This window comes from Amblyomma mixtum, chromosome 1, assembly GCF_055824585.1.
Source record: "Amblyomma mixtum isolate Tamu chromosome 1, ASM5582458v1, whole genome shotgun sequence".
Lineage (NCBI taxonomy): Eukaryota > Metazoa > Arthropoda > Arachnida > Ixodida > Ixodidae > Amblyomma > Amblyomma mixtum.
The window spans coordinates 34,504,884-34,523,933 of record NC_143012.1 but is presented as its reverse complement, the minus strand read 5'-3'; the positions used below and the strand labels follow the sequence as shown (position 1 = coordinate 34,523,933).

Here is a 19,050-nt window from a genome sequence, read left to right as displayed (position 1 = left end):
GCGGGCGGCCTTCAGGCTGCCGGTTGTGGCGTCCTGGCCGTACCTAGTCGCGACGCCCTCTGCCTCGGTCACCAGCCGAAGTTGGAGATTCGCATGTGCCCATTGCTCTGCGTAATCACAGCAGGCGTCCGTTCCGCATACACTCGGTGTGGAAAGATCGTTGAGAGACGATCCATGTATCCCTTGCGCCCGCTCGTGTTGAAATGCGTACCATATATTTTGTGGTGTTTCGAAGGCTTCCACAGGGTAAATCGCCCTTGCGAACCTTGCCGATTTATCCTGCGCACCCATTCTAGCTTCACCTTCTTGTCCTTGGGGAATACGTGGTATGAAATGTTGATGTCCTTTCTCGTGTTGTTACTACAGCCGGGCACGCAGCACCTTTGACCGCCACCGCGATTCTAATCTGCAGACATGTCGAATGTCTAAAAAAATCCCCACATAATTGCAGAAAGACTAAGAGATAACCACCACAGCACTGCGCTTCAACATTTACAACGCGCACGAGAAGACGCACAACGCCTGAACACGGCGGCACAACACAGCAACACGCTTGACAGCAGACGACGCGGGCGGCGACCGCTCCTTTCTCCCATCATGCTTTGCGCGGATCCGCTAGGGGATGGCGCGGCGCTGCAATTTGTGGAAAGGTCTATCGCAGTGGCGAAGAAGGCGGAAGCGTGAGGTCACACGCGGTGCTCGGTCCCTCGTGTCGGGTTCTGCTGGAGATTCCGCCTCCCGTAACGCGAGGCGAAGCTTTCGCCACGCGTTCGGCCTTGCGTCACCCACACATAGTTGCCTCGCTTCAAGCGCAGTTAGTATTGCGAGTGCATTGCATGGCTCTGTCGCGTCAGCAGAACGTGTCCGAAAATTTTGTCCGCACGATTGCGTCTTGCTCTGAAGGTAAATGTGTGAAAGTGTGATTGGGACAGATAGTGTGTGATGACATGTTGCCGTGGTAAAAATTTCGTTGGTGTGGTTTAATTAGTTAATTAATTAAACGATAAAAACTGCACTTAGACGTCAAAATTGCTATGGACGTCGGTATAGTACATAGACGTCAGAACAGCTATGGACGTCGATATAGTATGTGGACGTTTTGCTTTCGCATTGCTCCAGTGCAGGTCGCCGCAGTGATATCAAAGTGCATTGTATGGCTCTGTCGCGTCAGCAAAACGTGTCCGCAAATTTTGTCGGCATGATTACGTCTTGCTGTGAAGGTAAATGTGTGAAAGTGTGATTGGGACAGATATTGTGTGATGAAATGTTGCCGTGGGAAAAATTTGGTTGATGAGGTTTCATTAGTTAATTAAATAAACGCTAAAAACTACGCTTAGACGTCACAATAGCCGTGGACGTCGATATAGTACATAGACGTCAGAACAGCTATGGACGTTGATATAGTATGTGAACGTATTGCTTTCGCACTGCTCCAGTGCGGGTCGCCGCAGTGATATCAAAGTGTTTCTCTCGAGAGACGAACAGTAGTTGGAGTGAGCCCAGTGTTGGTTCATGCAGGCAGCTAAATTTCAGACTGGGAAGCTTTTTCCGCGGAAACACCCCCATGTCACTGCGCGAGTGAGCGCAAACCTACCCAGGAAGTCAGTCGGTGGAACGGAGCCTTTGCCAAAAGTAACCAGCTTCTTTCTCGTATAATTGAACCTTTACGATTTATCTGAAGATCAAAAGGTATTGCATTCTCGCCGTACATTGATATGGAGCTTGAGGGTTAGCATAGTATTTGAACTTCTAACAAGCCGGCAGTGCTTTCCGGGCATGCCAGATCCCCCCGGGTCTCACCGCTGCTTAAGTCAGTTCCGCTGCTCATATCAAAACACATCAAAGGGTTCCTTTGATCAGGGTTGCCGTCAGACCGTGGCGCCTTCTAACTTTTTTTTTTTATCCCAACTTTGGCAAGTCCAAGAAAAGAAGGGACGCTAAGAGCGTGGGCTCGCGGCTTGCGCCCAGCTTTTCCGTGCTCGGGCTTCTCTCCCCCCCCCCCCCCCCCCCCCTTTTTTTTTTTTTGAAGCGATAGGTTCCGCTGAAGAGAACGTTAATCCTTTGGCGTTGGGCGTTGAAGGCGACGAAAAAAAAAAGTCCACAGAACAGCCACTTTTCATTTTCCTGCTTTGTGTATTTTCGCGCTAAAATTACCACACTGTTTTCAAGAATTGCTTGTAACGCATGCTCGGAATTGCGGTTCAAGGGTTCAAGTTTCAGCACTGCAGTGAAGCAAACGTAAGGCCGAAAAGAATGTGGCAGTGATGCAGTTGTCCAAAAAGCCCAACTTTACGAAGAAAAAACGGACTAAAGAAACGCGCGCATAGATGTGCACACAGTACAGTGGTGTAGCAACTGATCGACTCATTGGAAGTCCGTTGTCGGAAATATGGACGCAAGGCTGCTGTGAGAAAAAGTAAACAAACATACAAATCGCATGGAAGTGAGTGTGGGATGCTGCAATGCTGCGGTTAGCATTGTGCTGACCCTACCTGTAGTCAGTTACAACTCAAGAAAGCAGCGGCAGGAATGCCCCTCAGTGGGGCGCTCCACCCAATGGCGTGTTCCAAGACACGGACCTTTGTCCTCATTCTCTCAGGGGCGAATGCCGCTGAATTCTTGAGTTTTAAGGCGAAAGCCTTAAATGTCTCATACTGTCGTCCGTTAGCAGAGGGTGTCACACCTTTGGCAGCGTTTAACTCGTGTTAACCCGGGATTTAAAACAGATAGGAGAAAGCGAATGGGTGCATCAGAGAGAGGAAAAAATTAACCTAGAAGTCAAGTATGATGACTGTAGATTAATTAGTTAATTAAGTATATGCAAAAATGTCGAAATTGCGTCGAAATAGCGCGGACGTCGTTGTAGCCACGGGAACGTTGTGACTTCACATCCACCAGAAGTCGACACGAAATAGTGAAAATTGTCACAGAATAGTCGAAAAAACGTCGGATTTGTGTCAAATTAGATGGAGGATTGGGTAATTAAGCGTAATTAACACTTAACATCCCCGAAAGGTGTATAATTTGGGTATCGATGTAGCCACGGGATCGGTGTGACGTTACATCCACCGGCAGTCGTCACGAGATAGTGTCCTCGGCTTTCGCCTCTCAACTGCCAACGTGTCCTCGCAATTTTAACTGACTATATTTGCCTGTGAGATTACAAAGCAAGGCGCGCTTAACATGACCGCAAAAGTTTAGAACACACATAGAAGTGCTCTTTCTGAGCCTGCGCCTAAAATGTGTTGCGATTATAAAGTCTGCTGCGCTGCATCATCGCGACGCGAAAATTGTCCGTGGCCACCGTCTCTGTATCCGTTTTCCGAGTACCGTAAGCTTTTTTTTCCGCCTGCCGCCGTCCTTGGGAGCTTTCATGGCCGTCGCCGCCTAATGTCCCCGGCGCAAGAAGCTCCTTTACGGCATTCCGAAAATCCTAGTCGCCCGTAGTGGCCGATCACTCCTCCGCTGGAACCGTGGATGGATGCGCATTCGGAAGGAAACGAGAATTTTCACAGCTGGCTTGAGCGCCACCTTTTCCCGCCTTGCGCGTTTATAGTAGGATACCACTAAGAAAAAAAAAACAGCTTTAAACACTTGCCTACTGTCCGCGGCGTCCTGTATTACTCCCCTGGCCAATCATAACCGTATATGAAATCAGCTTTTTAATGTTTGACGTTATCAAACAAGCCAGGTATCGAAATTCTATAGCGTATAATTTTTTTCTTGTGATTAGCTAGCTTCTGTTTCGGTAACTAGAGAAGTTTTAACAACGGACTACTTTTTTTTTGTCGTGGAGGAATTCCATGCGATGGTCGCGAATGTGGGCGGAGCTTCACTGCAGACATAACGAATAAACAGCGCTAAAGACGAGGACGAAGAGCTAACGGGACGAGCGCTCGTCTTGTTTGCTCTTCGTCCTCGTCTTTTTTTAGCGCTGTTTATTCAGTATGTCACCGTACCAACTAGCCCAGATGTCTCTTTTGCAGACTTGACTTGTATCCGGCTATCGACGGTAGCTTAGCCACATCGGAAGAACTCCGTCTGGACATCGGTTATTGGAAAATTCACTTAACAAATCACGCCGCTTCACTTCCAAATCCATCGGTGCGTGGAAACGGACCGGGCTACTCCCATGACACCTCCGTGCCGAGCAGCTACCCGCACTGAAACTCCCTTGGACATCATGTGGACGTTTAGGACGTCCTTGAGACGTCCATGGGACATTTAGGAAGTCTATGGGATGTCCTAGAGGGTTCCAGTGTCCATTGGGTAGCGATGGGCCTCGCGTACTCGTCTCATGCGAGTTGCTTTCCGTCGTAGCGTTGGCGCGCGCGCGCCAACGCCTCCGCTCTCTCGCCTTGTAGCGAGAGGGAGGGAGCTCGCGTCCTTCGCTGGTAGCGAAAAGGGGCGAGAGAGAGGTTGGATACAACAGGAGAGAGAGAGAGAGAGAGCGAAAGGGTTGTGCGCTGCCACCGTGGCGGGCGAGTTCGGCGACTCTTGTTTTTGCTGCCCGAAGGCCGAAGTGGCGATGCCTCGCGGTCTGTCCCGTTCGCGGTTGGGGAGAGGGAATGAGGCGCCAGGTATGATGGTTATGCCGGGGGCGGCGTGCCGCAAATGCACGCAGCGCCGGCTTGTCATACGTGGCCGCCGCTGCTGCTGCTCGCCGCGCTCGAAGGCCGCTTCCTTTTCGATGGCGTGTGGATAAGCATCGCAGCTGGTTCTTTCGTCGGCGCTGCTTGCTGACTGCGCTTAATGGAGGTAGCCCTTGACGAACTTGTGTGTGCGCTTTTAGTTGTACGCTTAATTCGCTCTGTTACTGTCGCGCTACTATAATCGGTTACAACTCAAGAACGAAGCGTCGGATGCCCCTCAGTCCCTCTATCCAGCTAGTGGCGTCGACCAATAGTCACGACCCCGCGGTTTATTTGGTTAAAGAGTGGTTAGTCCTCTTTCACCTGCCATCATTACGCGATGTCACGCTTGCAGGTCCAAGGGGATTGACCACGACGTATTTTCTAATCACTCCTTTTGGGTGTTGTAATCGATGCCAACCTTTATGTCCGCCGATCTGCAGGTTATTGCAGTAACAATCGTGGTACCGTACCCGCTGCAGTGGCTCAGTGGTTACGGCGCTCGGCTGCTGGCCCGAAAGACGCGGGTTCGATCCCGGCCGCGACGGCCGAATTTCGACGGGGGCGAAATTCTAGAGGCCCGTGTGCTGTGCGATGTCAGCGCACGTTACATAACCACAGGTGGTCGAAATTTCCGGAGCCCTTCACTACGGCGTCCCTCATAGCCTGAGTCGCTTTGTGACGTTAAACCCCAATAAATCAAATCAAATCGTGGTACCACAGTCACACTGCCTAAACCTCGTTCGGTCGGTTCGATGGCGCGGTACGGAGTGTTTCATGCAACCGGGTGAGGCGCTGGTAACTCAGTGACGACTTTTCGCCGCGTAGTTCGCAAAAACAAAAAAAAATCACTCTTTTGAAAGACAGACAACGGAAGCCAGAGTGCGCGTAACAAGAAAGGCCAATGCAAACGTGAAAGTTTTTTTCTACACGTTCCCCAGCTGCCTTTTTTTTTTTTCCTTTTCATTGAAGACAGCGCTGGTGAAACGCTTCCGTCCATTTCGACTCATGCGCGACGTGCTTGTATAGCCGGCGATGCACGCTGTTGCGGAGATTACGGCGACGCCTAGCGGCGCGCCAGCCGGATTGACGACACCACGGTGGCACTTTCGACCGGTCTTCGGGAGCCCGGCGAGACGCCCGTAATGGTCGCGGGGCTCGTTTCGCGTGCTTTGGAGCTCTCGCTCTGGGTGTTGTTTTTGTGTTGTTGCTTTTTTTTTTTGCACTCTCCCATCTCTCTGGTTTCGTGCAACGATGCGGGTTGGCGTCGTCGCCGAGTGAGTGCCTCATTAAAAGAGGAAGACGACCGAGCTAGCGGGCGCAGAGTCCTCTTTCTCCGCCGTGCTGCAGCTCACTCGCCGGGAACGACTAATTGCAAACGCGTTTTTCGCCAGCTACCGAGGGAAATGACACGGATCACTTTCCCCTGACAGCCCTGCACAAAGGAGGCCCGAGGCTATCCCAAGAAGTAGCCTGTGGTCTTGGTGCAGTTGGGAGTAGTCTTGAAGAGCCGGGTTAAAGTGCCCTGAGAGGCGCTCGAAACTGGTGAGACAGTACAGAAAAGACACTTACTGTGGTGGGGCATGAGAAACAAAAATTGTTTTCCTCCGTCGGAAAGACTAGAGAGAAAGGACTTCAGGCCATTCAACTTCACTTCCCATGTTCACCCACGACAGCGTGGTATGATGTTTTTGTTGCGAGACCGTGAAAACGCTTTGGTCCTTCGACAGTCTTTTTTTTTTTTCCGAACGTCCGGCTCCGCGTCTTCAAAAGAAGTACTCCCGACCTTCGGCTTTTGAAGTGTAGAAAGAGCGGCTCTTCGGATAGCCGCGAGCAGCGGCGTGTAGAGCGGGAATGAAGGCCTGAGAAACACCCGAAACCGACTTGAACGGCAGCGCCTGGCTATGCCTCCTCCCCTTAGCGGTTGTCCCATTTGCCCGCCGGTCGGTTCTTCCCACTTCGGGAATATTTTACGACCTTCTATCCCCCCCCCCCCCCCCCCCCCCAGCCCTTACCGCCGCCGTTTCCCCTCCCGGCGAACAGGCACTCTGTCTTCCCTATTTACGGCTCCGCTGTATGTTGTTGTACCGACCGCGTTTGTAAAGGGCCGAGCCCTCCGTCTTTGCTTTGTGACTCAAAAGTGCCGCCGGGCAGGAAAAAAGCGCCGCGACACGACCGGAACCGGAAGTGGTGGCTTCCTCTTCCCCCGCGGTACATCCCGGCCTGCACTCCCCGTCAGCCGTCGTCGTTCTGTTTGTCACTTGAGCAAAAAAAAAAAAGAAAAAAAAAGCCATAAATTTCATCTCCGCCACCCCGTCGCCTTGTTTATGTCGTTTTCTGTTTTGTGGGTGGGGGGGGGGGAGGGGAATTAAGGAAGCATACAGGAGGCATTTAAGGACACCCAATGGCTCCTTGAGCATTTGCAGCCGGTGGAGTCGTGGCTCGCGAGCGAGCGAGCGAGCGATCATTCATGGCCACTTGAGCCCATTGAAGACAGGCCGCCGCTCTTTGCACGAGGTCTGGGCCTTCTTGGGTCTCCCTACCTCCCACTGGACGTATTCCCCACGTGCTTGACTTTTCTGCTTTCTTGCGTCAGCGTACACTGGAAATCAGAGGAGCGGCGGCTCTTTTTGTGGAGGGACCCAGCATCTTGGGGAGTAGTGGGAAATGTTTCACGGTCCTCGTGGCTTTACTCGGGCGTGGTTGCGCGTTCCCCATCCATCCCCATTTTTTCCCTGTTTTCCTGTCTGGTCAAAAGAAGTGGTTATTTTGAGAGGGCTCGGTCGCTTTCGCTTCGCTGGCCTTGAACGAGTTCGGTGGCCGGTCCACGACGCTGGCGGTCACAACAGTTCTGCTGACGTTTAATCTAGTAAGAAATGCAAACTGAGGAAAGGGAGTTAAGGGTAAAGAATACCCCACTCCCCTTACCCCCCCCTCCCCGCCTTTTTCTTTGCTTCTCGTGAGAAGATGGGATTGAGGCTTGCAGTTTCTAGAAACGTTGGTCGAATTTGAAGCAGAATTGGGTGCATCATGTATTGTAGATCATTTAACTGCACGGATTTCATGCTACGTTGCAATTACATTTTTAAATTTATGGTATGGTTTGGGAACGTACGAACTGGGATGATGATGCACGAACGTACGAACTGGGATGATGATGATGCACCCGATGATGCACGAAGAATGCTTCGCCTTACTTTAGGAAAGGTGCCGTGGATGGGTTTGCACTGCCACAGTGAATTGATCGTTTCGACAAAAGTGGTTATGATGCTGGCTGCAGACCCGAAAGACACGGGTTCGATACTGGCCGCGCCGCGGTCGCCTATCATTGAAAGATAATCAGAAATGTTATATGTCCGTGTACTGTGCGATGTCAGTGCTCGCTAAAGTACACCAGGTGATCGGAATTTCCGAAGCCCTTCACTACAGCGTGCCCCCCTAGCCTTTAGTTGCTTTGGGACGTTAAACCCTATAAACCCAAAAGGTGTTCGCGATCGTCCTCTTTACGTCACAAGCCGCCGCGGTGGCTCAGCGGTTATGGTGCTCGGCTGCTGACCCGAAAGACGCGGGTTCGATCCCGGCCGCGGCGGCTGGAATTTCTTTGGAGGAGAAATTCTAGAGGCCCGTGTACTGTGCGATTTCAGTGCACGTTAAAGAACCCCAGGTGGTCGAAATTTCCGGAGCCCTTCACTACGGCGTCTCTCATAGCCTCAGTCGCTTTGGGACGTTAAACCCCATAAACTAAACCAATCTTTACGTCACAAGTTATTTGACTGTGTACGTTAGTAGTAGAATATTCCGCATACGCCTCCCCGCTGGTCTTATTTTGTCTTTGTGGCAATGAGTTTTTGCTTTGTGTTCACAGTACCACGTGACGTTCCAGGAGTCGTAACACTCCGCACTGTGCGATTGCTGGGTACACGTTGTGCAACCCAGCCAAGGGACCGAGTACCGATTGTTGGAGAAACTCGCGACGCTGGGCATGACGGAACGAACCAATAAGGAGCAGCTATGAAAACCAAGGGGAAGTCGTGTGGGGAAGGAAGCGGTAATCGCGATCTCGCCATTCCGGAAGTTTCGCGCGCCTGTTTCCGGCCGCGCTTGAGTGTCGCATGGGAAAAAAAAAACAGCAGGGTTTTTTTTTTCTTTCTCTCACTCTGCCGCATCGCATCTGTACCCCTCTGTCTTTCGACACCGCGGCCGCATATTGTGTACGCTGTGCTGAACTTCGATGTACAATCACAGGCTGTTTAGGCACTAAGCACATTCGAACCTCGTTATAACGAAATAATCGATATAACGAATGAATGACGATTCGCCTTGGTAGTTCGGCCAACACGGGCTATAACGAGGCTACGGCTGTAACGAAGTAATCGCCGGACTCTTCCGACTTCGTTATAACGAGGTTCAACTGTAGTTCATTGTTCGTTATTTCGGGTTACTTTTGCGAAGGAAAGGAGGATTCGCGTTCCGAACTTCGATGCTTAACGTCCGCCATAAAGCGGATCTACCGCGCCCTGTCCGAACTGTGTCGTTCGGCCATAGCCAAGGGCCAGTGGGAACCCGCAGGCCACACGGCAACCAGCATTCGCCCTTCTCCCGTATACCGCGTGTCGCGGCGGTGCTTCAAAGCGTGTCCCGCTCCTTTTACTGCCGCCGGCTGTCGCGGGCGCGCTTGTGTAAGGAGCGGCGGCCTTGGCAGCGGCCCGCCGTCCATCGAGCTCTCGCGTGCGCTCTCAAGACCCTGCCTTGCTTTTTTTTTTCTCTCTCTGTTTCTTTTTATCCCCTCCCCCTCCCTCCGCTGTCTCCTTGCTGCGGGTCTTGTGTTTCTTCTCCGTGCGATCGGCAGCAGAAAAGCCGGACCCTTGCCCGTGCCTGGCGGCGCTCTGTCGCATTTGGATGCCGTGCGTTTGCCTTGGAGTCATGCATGCGGACACGAGCGCGCCGCGCTTGTTACGTAAAAGGGATCGCCGATGTCAGGCAGATTGCTCGTGTGACCTGATCGGCGTAGCCGCCAGCGATCGTGCACCGCCCGATCTGCGTCCTGTGTTCTTCCTCTGGGATTGCACGCAACGTTTGTCTCGCTGCGTTGCGTGTCGTCTTGCACAAAACTGCAGGGCTTGGGCAAGAGGTATCTTCTGTGTGTGTGTGTGTGTGCGTGCGTGCGTGCTTGTTGTGCCCGGCGTTCGCAACGCGTCGATAGTTTTGCGGTCTGTTATAAACATAAATGCGCCTCTCTAAGCGTCCGATCCCGACTCCCCTCAACTGTCCTGTTTTTGGTAACGGACGTATCTATTCCACTTTCACCCATGCTTTTATATATAAAACATTCGTGTCTCCCGCTCTCCCTCTCTCTCTTTTTCTCTCTGTCTCTCTGATTTCGTGGCCTTGGTGCGTTCAGGAAACAACAAGCATAAACAAAAACTAAATTTTAGCTGTGAGGCGACCTTTCAACCATTCTGACACCGCTTTTCGGGCGTATTTCGACTGAAGTCAAGCGGGTTTTGCGTGTAATTATGACTTTTGTGTTGCCCACATATTCTAGGCAGTGAAAGACAGGGGAGGTATTGTACCCGAAAGGAAGAAAGCCTTTAAAAGAACACGAGCGCAGCGCTTATAGCCCTCGTTCTGTGGGTGGTTGTTTGGCGAGGACCTTTAATGCGACGTTCGAACGCGAGGCGGGGGCTATCTGCTCTGTCTTCGTGAGTGATGAGACGCTCGTTTCGGGTGACGTGTGCGTTGGCGACCAAGGCTGCAACCCCCCCCCCCCTCCCTCCCTCCCCCCCTCCCTCCCTCCCGTATGGGCCGCAAGGCTCGCTTGTGTTCACCCAAGGACGTATAGTTCATCCATGTTGTGATTGAACGAGACACACGCGGTCTGTCTAAAGATGTGATGCGGTCTGTCTTATCTCTCCGTGGGCCTACGCTCGAAATTTTTTGTTCGGAGAAGTGTGTAGGTCGTAGTGATAGCACCTGGAAACAGTCAATTTGACATTGAACTTTATCTACCAGGCATTCCGGTGGGTTGCGGGGCTAAAAGCTGAAATCAAACAGCTTGACGAGGCAGTACAAGCCATATCTCTGAACAAGGCAAATATGTTGCTGTGCAACAAAATAACGTTGTGTAATATGAAAGACAAAAAAATGCGTGGAATAATGAAACACGCATTTCAGCGAGAGAAATGCAAAGAGACTTCAAGAAAACATATTTTCGAGCAAGAACTTGAGGTCACCAACTGGAGAAAAGCTGTAGTAGTAGAAGCGGTGTTGGTCAGTTGATGTGTGAGACTGTGGCGCAACGACTGCGAAGCTCGCTTGGTTGGAATGCCTGCCGTATAGTGCGCGTAGATATCGTAGTCAGCGGAAATAGCATCGTGTCCACATAGAGTGTTGGATTCCGCTCCCCGCGTCTTCACATAAGCGTGTTGAACTCCTCTCCCGTGTGATCACATAGACTTCGAATTCCGGTCCCGCGTGTTCACATATATCCTATTGAAATCCGCTCCCGTGTGTTCACATAGACTTGGAATTCCGCTCGCGCGTGTTTACATATACTGTTGAATTCCGCTCCCGCGTGTTTTACGAGTTGACTGGCTCTCAGAACTCCCATCCGCCAGGCTTTTTTTGGGGGTCCTATGCGCAATGTCTCGGGCAGATGCTTGCTTATTGGCGAACGAGAATACCCAGCTAGTGAAAAACAAACATAAAAAGCACAGTCGGCGTCGAGTGTCTCGTCTCCTGGTGGTCTCCAGCCTTGCACAGCGCGGCCTTTCGAAGGCTCTCTCTTTGCGAGGTCGCCTCGGGAGCCGACCTGTCTGTCAGCGGTCGTCCTACGCGTTCCTGGAGTGTGTCGCGACCTGCCTCCGCGCTTTGCTCGCTGCCACTGCCAGGTCCGCAACGTCTGTGCTCTCGAAGTGTCGTCTCACTCGCTCGGCGGACTCGTGTTCTCGCCCACCCAGACCTGCGAAGAGGCAGATGCCGCAACGCTCGCCGCAGCTGCTTGAGAGGATAAAAGAAAGAAAGAAAAAAGAGTCGACCGCAGTCGAGAACGTCTGTTTTGGCGAGGCCAGTCACGTCTTTCCGTGGTCGCTTCGATCTGTCGTTTTCTGTATGTCTGCTTTTCTCCCTCCCTTGTTTTTCTTTTTAATGTATTTTTACTTGCCCGCTTCCAGTCTTCTCTTCGTCTGCTCGTATGTCGTTCTCCCATGCTCGACGGGCGGTCGGGGATCATTCGTATTCGATTGAGTCGCCTAGCTTATCGCCCTGATTGACTCCTTGACCCCCCCCCCCCCTTTCCACCCTAGACGTCTTACGCTTGTTATGAACATTTTGGAGGCTAGTAGGGGCCACTCTGGACTCCTGACTGACACCCCCGCGGAATCTCGATGCCCGGCTTGGACTTGGAGCCGCGGTTTCTCCTTTATCGCTCCCTCCTATCGTTAAAAGAAAAAAAAAAGTGACGCACTCTGGCGTGGTTTGAGTCTTCAGGTGTGATACGGTTTGCAGTGTGGGTGATTAACGGCCGGTTGTTTATTGGCTTCGTTTCGCGGGAGATTGCCGCCGCTCGTTGCCATGGGATTTTTCCGACGCACGGGCGAAAGCGAGATGTTATCTCTCGTCTTGGCGGCCTGTGCGTGCGCCGGATTATCTTCTTTTTACGGACAGCCGCGTTCTTCTTAAGTTCTTCCCGCCACCTCGCGCGCCGCGGCAGCAGTCTGGTAGTTTGGCGCTGCTGTAAAACCTGTACTTTTTGCTTTTGTTGATTTTTTTTACCCAGACTCTCGCGACAACATCTGAGAGTTTCGGAGAAGGCGACCCTGTCTCCGTGACAGATACGTCTCAATGTCTGCCGCGGACTGCGATCGGGATGCACCGTCCGCCTTTGAAGTGGAGTGACGCTTTTACGGCGTCACTTACTGTGGGGTGGCCGCGTTCGGAAAAAAAAAGAGAAACAGAAAAGAAAGGAGCTAAGATAAGCGGGGACTGGGACCCTGGTAATGATTGCGTTACGCAAGCTACCAACACTGGCTCTGGGGTCTGCTGAGGGGGGAACAGAAGCTGTTCCCGACTGAAGCTACGTAACCGTGCGGCGCCGCAGGTGGTCAGCGTCATCTGCTTCACTGCGCTCTTTCAAGGGTGCATCGCTTACAGGGTCGTCCACCGTTGTAGGAGAAAGGCGGGCTAGTTGGTCGCTGTGGCTTGTGTTTTTCTATGGTGCATTTATAATCAGACTTCAAGACACGTGAGGAACACTCACAGTCGGGACGAACGCTCAACGCAGGAACTTAGCGCTCGTGTGTGTCCTTGCTTGTCCTTGTTCTGTTCCTGCGCTATTTTTGTTTGCATGTGTTACCTACAAGCCCAAGCTGCCACCTTAATAGAACTCACGCAGGCAGTGCAAGAGTTCAGCATTTCTCTCGGCTTTCGTCTTGCGCGTGTGTGCGCAGCACAACAGAAAACACAACAGAAACGCAACACAAAATTTTCTGTTGTCACAACAGGTATTCCTGTCGTATTTTGGGGCTTGACAACATTGACAATTCTTGTAGTAACAACAGTTTTCTCTGTAGTATGGAGCAGTCTCCTGTCGGAACGGCAGAGCCATTTCTGTCGCAACAACAGGCAACTTCGCAATGCGACAGAAAAATCTGTCGTAACGACGGGACGACAAAAAATTTTTGTTGTATGTTGGGGCTGGCTCTGTCGATTTTTCGACTGGGTGCGTTCCTCGCTTTGTTTTGCGTCACGCTAAATGCGCTGAAAGAAAAAAAAAACGCGCTCGAGCAGGTGTTAGAGTTAACGACGGGGTGCATGGAGGAGATGACAAATGCGCCGAGTTCTAAATGAGGGCGATTTTCGAGTCGGCGAGGAGCATGCGCGACAACTTGTGCTGCGTACGCGTTGCGTTCGACCCTGTGCGCCATTGATCGTCGTTAAAGTTATGAGGAGCGCTGAAGCAGTGAAAGAAGCTGAATTTTTCATCCGCTAGAGAATGTGCTATAGAACTCACGCATACGTGCGTAGCTCGGCCGTGATGCCGTGTTTAATGGCTCACTGAAGCCACGACGAGCAGCGCACAGAAGGCGGCGGATTCGCGCGATATTAGCGCGCTCCCCCCCCCCCCCCCTCACACACACACACACACACACGAGGTGTCACGCGTGAAGAAAAATGATCCGGAAAGACACCCCGGGGCGGTTCTCATTTCTCTCACGCGCGCTAGTCGGCTCTCCCGCAAAGCGCGGCGTCCCGGTGGCGAAGATGTCCCCCTCGGTCACACCCCCGTCGTCCCTTCTCCCCCCATTCTTCCTATTTCTCTAATATTTCCCTCCTCCGTTTCCACCAGCTTCACTTCCGCCACAAGCGGCGAGTCCGCCTCTATTCTTCCATTCCAGATCGCTCCTCCTTTCCCCCTCCCTTTTACCTTTCTCAATCCCGCGCGCGACCTCCATATGATATCCAGCGGGAAGCGCCGTAATATTAAGGTTTAGGACCATGTATTTTCCCTTTTTTTTTGCTTTCCCGCGATTCTCGCTTATTTTGCGGGGGAAGGATCCGTCCCTGTACCCCCCCCCCCCCCCTCCCGCTCCCCCCCTGCTCGCGCGTAGATGTAGTGGTTTCGCGGGAAGAGACCCGGTCTCTGTAATCTTGTTCTCTGGGCCACCGCCGTGGCCTTATTTATAATGTAAGTACGTGACCGCGAACGCCGCTGTCCCGCTGTTAGCCGCGCCTTTTCCTCGGGCCTGAGCCGGACATTTTTCATGCTGTCGAGAGGGGGAGGCCTTGCCGCCTCTCCCGCTGCCGTGTTTCCCTGCATTACCTGCGCTCTTAGCTGGTTGGTGGTGCTGGTGTCGGCCTTCAAGACGGTGGCTGTGCGCGGGCGTGCGCCTGAGGTGTGCGTTTCGCGTGAAATGCGGAGGAAAGTAAAAGAGAGAGACAACGCGTTTGGAGCGAACACGTTTAATGAGATTTTGGCCCTGCTTGTCCCCTCACGCTCTGTCTCTCTCAAGGACGTGAAGCCTTTTTATGGGCAGAAATTACTACGTCAGACAGGCAGCTCGGTTTCTTAGACCATGACCTCTCTGGTCTCGACGACTGCGTGTTGTATTCTTCATCGTGGGACGTTTTCTGCTATGTTTTGAATGTTTGTTGTTCGTTTCACTTCGGACATATCGTCTATTTGTTTGTTTGTTTAGCAAGCCGCAACATCAGTGTTCCACTCTTGTGTGCCTGATGATGCGGCTGAAATGAGATGCATGCGTTAATAGAGAGTTTTAGTATAGCGGTAGCGTGATAGCGGACCTAAGGGAAATTACGTTAGCGTGCCGCAAGCAACTTATCCCCACAGACAGTTTTAGTGTAGCCTTTTGAAAACGCTAAACGCCATCTGCTTGACATGGATGCCAGCGGTTCTTCTAAAATGGTCAACATTGCCGCTAACTTACCAAAGCATAATATTTCCGAGTTTTTTAAACTAATTATTAGTGCAGCGTTCATTTTCGTCTGCAAAATCACCCCAAAATTGAAATAAAATGAAGCAAAAACGTAAATTAGTGGCGCCATCTAGTAAAGGCAATGTTAACTACAAGCCGTTGGAGCACGAATATTTGCCATCACATGACGTCTAATGTTCAAAAACTTGAGGAAAATTTAATATAAACTCTCTTTACATAATTTAAGTCCATAAAACACCGCGAAAAACCTCCAAATATATTTTTGTCTCGTTCCAGACGTTTTTGCTAGGTTTCTGCTGCGTTTCGGGCCGTTGCAGACGGTAGCAGTGCAGCTTGAGGTTCCATTAGGCTTGCGCGCTCCAGAATCAAGAGCGTATCTCAGAAACTGGGCTGAATTGCAGCTTAAACTTTATCGTCGAAGCAAGGTAAGTCATAGCGAAAAGCAAAAACGCCAGTAGTTGCCGGTAAACATGCCGACCGGAATCGCAAGAGCTGCTGAATCGGCTGAAGCGGGCGGCTCTCGCTTGAAAGGACGCCGCCATGTTTTCACGCTAAGGGCGCAAAATCCGCAACTGCCGCAACGCTAACTTCTGAAAATTGCGTTCGTACGCTAACGCTATTTCCCCGTTAGCGTTCTGCGCATGCGCACTCGGGACCCGCTATTCCGCTATGCACGCAATTACGCAAACCCCGCAATACTAAAACTCTCTAATGTCTCTTCGAGCTCCAATTTCGCTACGTGAACTTCAGGTCACACTTGGCGGGGGAGAGGGGAGGTGGATGCTAGCATAAAAGAGGAATTGGTCCCGCACATCGCTACATTGATCTCGTTGTCCCTAGAGCAGGCTAAGGCAAAATTTTTTTGAGCCTTACCATAATTTTATGACACTAGATGGCGGCGGAAATACCCAAACATGCTTTTCTTTTCCGTTGCGAATCTACTTCTGAGTGGGCACCGATGGTGGCGTACAGTTTACATTGCGTAGTGCCAGGAGAGTTGAGATTTCCTTCCTTGAACAGAAATATAGGTTGCACGCAAGTGAACGTAGACAGCTCAATCGGCTAAGAACCTGCATCTGTTCCTTAATTTCCCTTTCAAGCCGCGGCGGTGGCTCAGTGGTTACGGTGCTCGGCTGCTGACCCGAAAGACGCGGGTTCGATCCCGGCTGCGGCGGTCGAATTTCGATGGAGGTGAAATTCTAGAGGACCGTGTACTGTGCGGTGTCAGTGCACGCTAAAGAAACCCCAGGTGGCCGATATGATCCGGAGCCCTCCACTACGGCGTCCCTCACAGCCTCAGTCGCTTTGGGACTTTAAACCCCATAAACCACTTCCTCTTTCTTGCTACGGTGAGACGCCATAATAGATTAGTATTTGACGTGCCTAAACACAGGGAGTGGCTCGGCGGCAGGCTGCAATCGGTATCGGATTAAAGAACCCCAGGTGGTCGATATGATCCGGAGCCCTCCACTACGGCGTCCCTCACAGCCTCAGTTGCTTTGGGACATTAAACCCCATAAACCACTTCCTCTTTCTTGCTACGGTGAGACGGCATATTAGATTAGTATTTGACGTGCCTAAACGTAGGGAGTGGCTCGGAAGCAGGCTGCAATCGGTATCGCTATCGGTATCGAACGCGACCTCCTGCTGCTGAGGCGGCGGGTAATGCATGACTACGTACAGGGGCCCAGCTCGTTGCCTATCTTTTCAACCTGTCGTTTTCTGCTCGATAAAAAAATGTTTCTCTCCCAGTAGGCCGGTCCCATTCCTTCACGGTCGTTTATATCGTCGCGCCTGTATGTCGGCGTGGTTGTCAGTGTTTGTATATTTCTTTGCTCTTCTTATTCGTCGTCGATCGTGGCCCACTTCGGTCGCGAACCAGTTTCGTTGATTAATCGAGAGTCGGTTTTTCGCTCGATCGGACGGATCCGATAAGGCACTCGGGAGCGCGCGGGGTTTTTTTTCGCTGTCGTTTCGTTTAAGTGCCGCCGTGCCCGTCGGAGAAAGCGGTCAGATTCGTGGTTTCTCGGGAGGCGTTTCTGCTTCCCGGGGCAAGACGGCCGAAAGTTGGTCGGTCTGCTGTTTATACGCCTGGCATCGTGTGCACTGTGTTTCTTAACTTTTTTTTTTACGTATTGCATAAAACGTGTAATGATTTTGGATTGCGAGGTGTGGTCATTGGTTGGTTGGTTTAGGTTGGTTTATGGGGTTTAACGTCCCAAAGCGACTCAGACTGTGAGAGACGCCGTAGTGGAGGGCTCCGGAAATTTCGACCACCTGGGGTTCTTTCACGTGCACTGACATCGCACAGTACACGGGCCTCTAGAATTTCTCCCCCAAAGAAATTCAACCGTCGCGGCCGGGATCGAACCCGCGTCTTTCGGGTCAGCAGCCGAGCACCATAACCACTGAGCCACCGCGGCGGCGTGTGGTCATTGTACCAATGCTGTTGGCAAAGCTGACGCGTTTTAAGGCGAAAGCCTTCAATGTCTCATACTGTCGTCCGTTAGCAAAGCGTGTCACACGCGTTTAACTCGGGAACTAAAAAAAGATGAAGAAAACCAATGGTTGCTTCAGATGGAGGAGGAAGAAATGAACCTAGAAGCCAAGTTTGATGACTGTAGATAAATTAGTTTCTTAATTATAGGCAAAAATGTCGGAAATTTTGTCGAAATAGCGCGGACGTCGATATAGCCACGGGAACGGTGTGACGTCACATCCACCGGAAGTCGTCACGGCATAGTGAAAATTATCACAGAATGGTCGGAAAAACATCGGATTTGGGCACAATTAGATGGAAAAATGTGTAATTCAGCAAAATTAATACTTAATTAATTAATTAATCCCTGGAAGATGTATAATATGGGTATCGATATAGCCACGGGAACGATGGGGCGTCACATCCACTGGAAGTCGTCACGACATAAGGTCTGTTCGATTCACGGAAGCACTGTATCGCAAACAGATAGCCAAGACAGGATCTGCATATGGTTTTCATTTGATTTATTTACTTTGTTTTTTAATTCGCCCGCGTGGCGTTTTCTCAACAGCAGAAACCGTTGCTCAGTATGAAGTCGTAGTTTGGCGGGGCTGTTTTCTTGGCGTTCAAGGACGTCGTGTAGTACTTATTTTGGCTTACCGTGTATTGCCTTTTCCAACAGTCACCAGGCTGCGCTGTTTGCTTCTGAATCGTATACTGGAGCGATTACGTCACACCTTAATTAAGCTCCGAATCTGTGTAATCTAAAAAGAGAGCACTTGTCCTCGCCTTTCAGTTCCTCTTGATCTTCGGGAAACCCGTCGTGTGAAGCAAACCACGTAGACTGGTTGCTCTTGGCAATGGCGGAACATAACTGTGTCCTTACCTCCTCTTTCGGTGTTCTTTTTTTGTAAATCGACCATGTTTCTCACCGAGCCCGCATTCTTGCTTTCTCTTCCACAGGGGCGGATAAGCGAGCACAGCAGTTACTTCTTCCCATCGACTCCCTCCCCCCTCCGGCACTCCAATGGACGCCACGGCACTCGCTCGAAACGTAAGTGCCGTTTTCCCCCCAGCCGTTGTTTTCGACCCTACTTTTTTTCTTTATTATTTTTCCAAGGTCGCCCTCTCTATCCAACCTTGGCGTTTTTCTTCTTTGCATTTCTCCGTCGATGCGAAAGTATTTGCATAGCTTTTTTTTTTCCCCACCGGACGTTGCCCTGATTCCGCGTATTCATTGCAACTATGGCGCTTTTTTTTTACCACCACAATGTGTGCGTAACACTTCTTGATGCTGTATTTCTAGATAAACTTGGCGATTCTTTAGCGGAACCAGCAAGCGACTTCACGTTACTCTGGCGACATTGAGCAGAGCTCCGTTTATATTCAGTCGTGAACCGCTGTATATGTTTCGTGTTGGATTGCGGTTTGTGTAATCATTATCTGGCTCGATATATTATATGGTGGGGAATTGCAGTGCTCCGTT

The 19,050-nt window shown here is 51.2% G+C and overlaps 1 protein-coding gene across 3 annotated transcripts in view; it reads left to right on the top strand.

Annotated features, from left to right (window-relative positions):
* The window catches only part of LOC149365985 (uncharacterized), a 195,152-nt gene that overhangs the window by 105,632 nt on the left and 70,470 nt on the right, over positions 1 to 19,050 (top strand). For all 3 annotated transcript variants that reach the window (XM_089547455.1, XM_089547453.1, XM_089547454.1), the window contains one exon: positions 18,528 to 18,618. The gene's annotated coding sequence lies outside the window, so the exon portion shown is untranslated. The remainder of the gene's footprint in view (positions 1 to 18,527; positions 18,619 to 19,050) is intronic.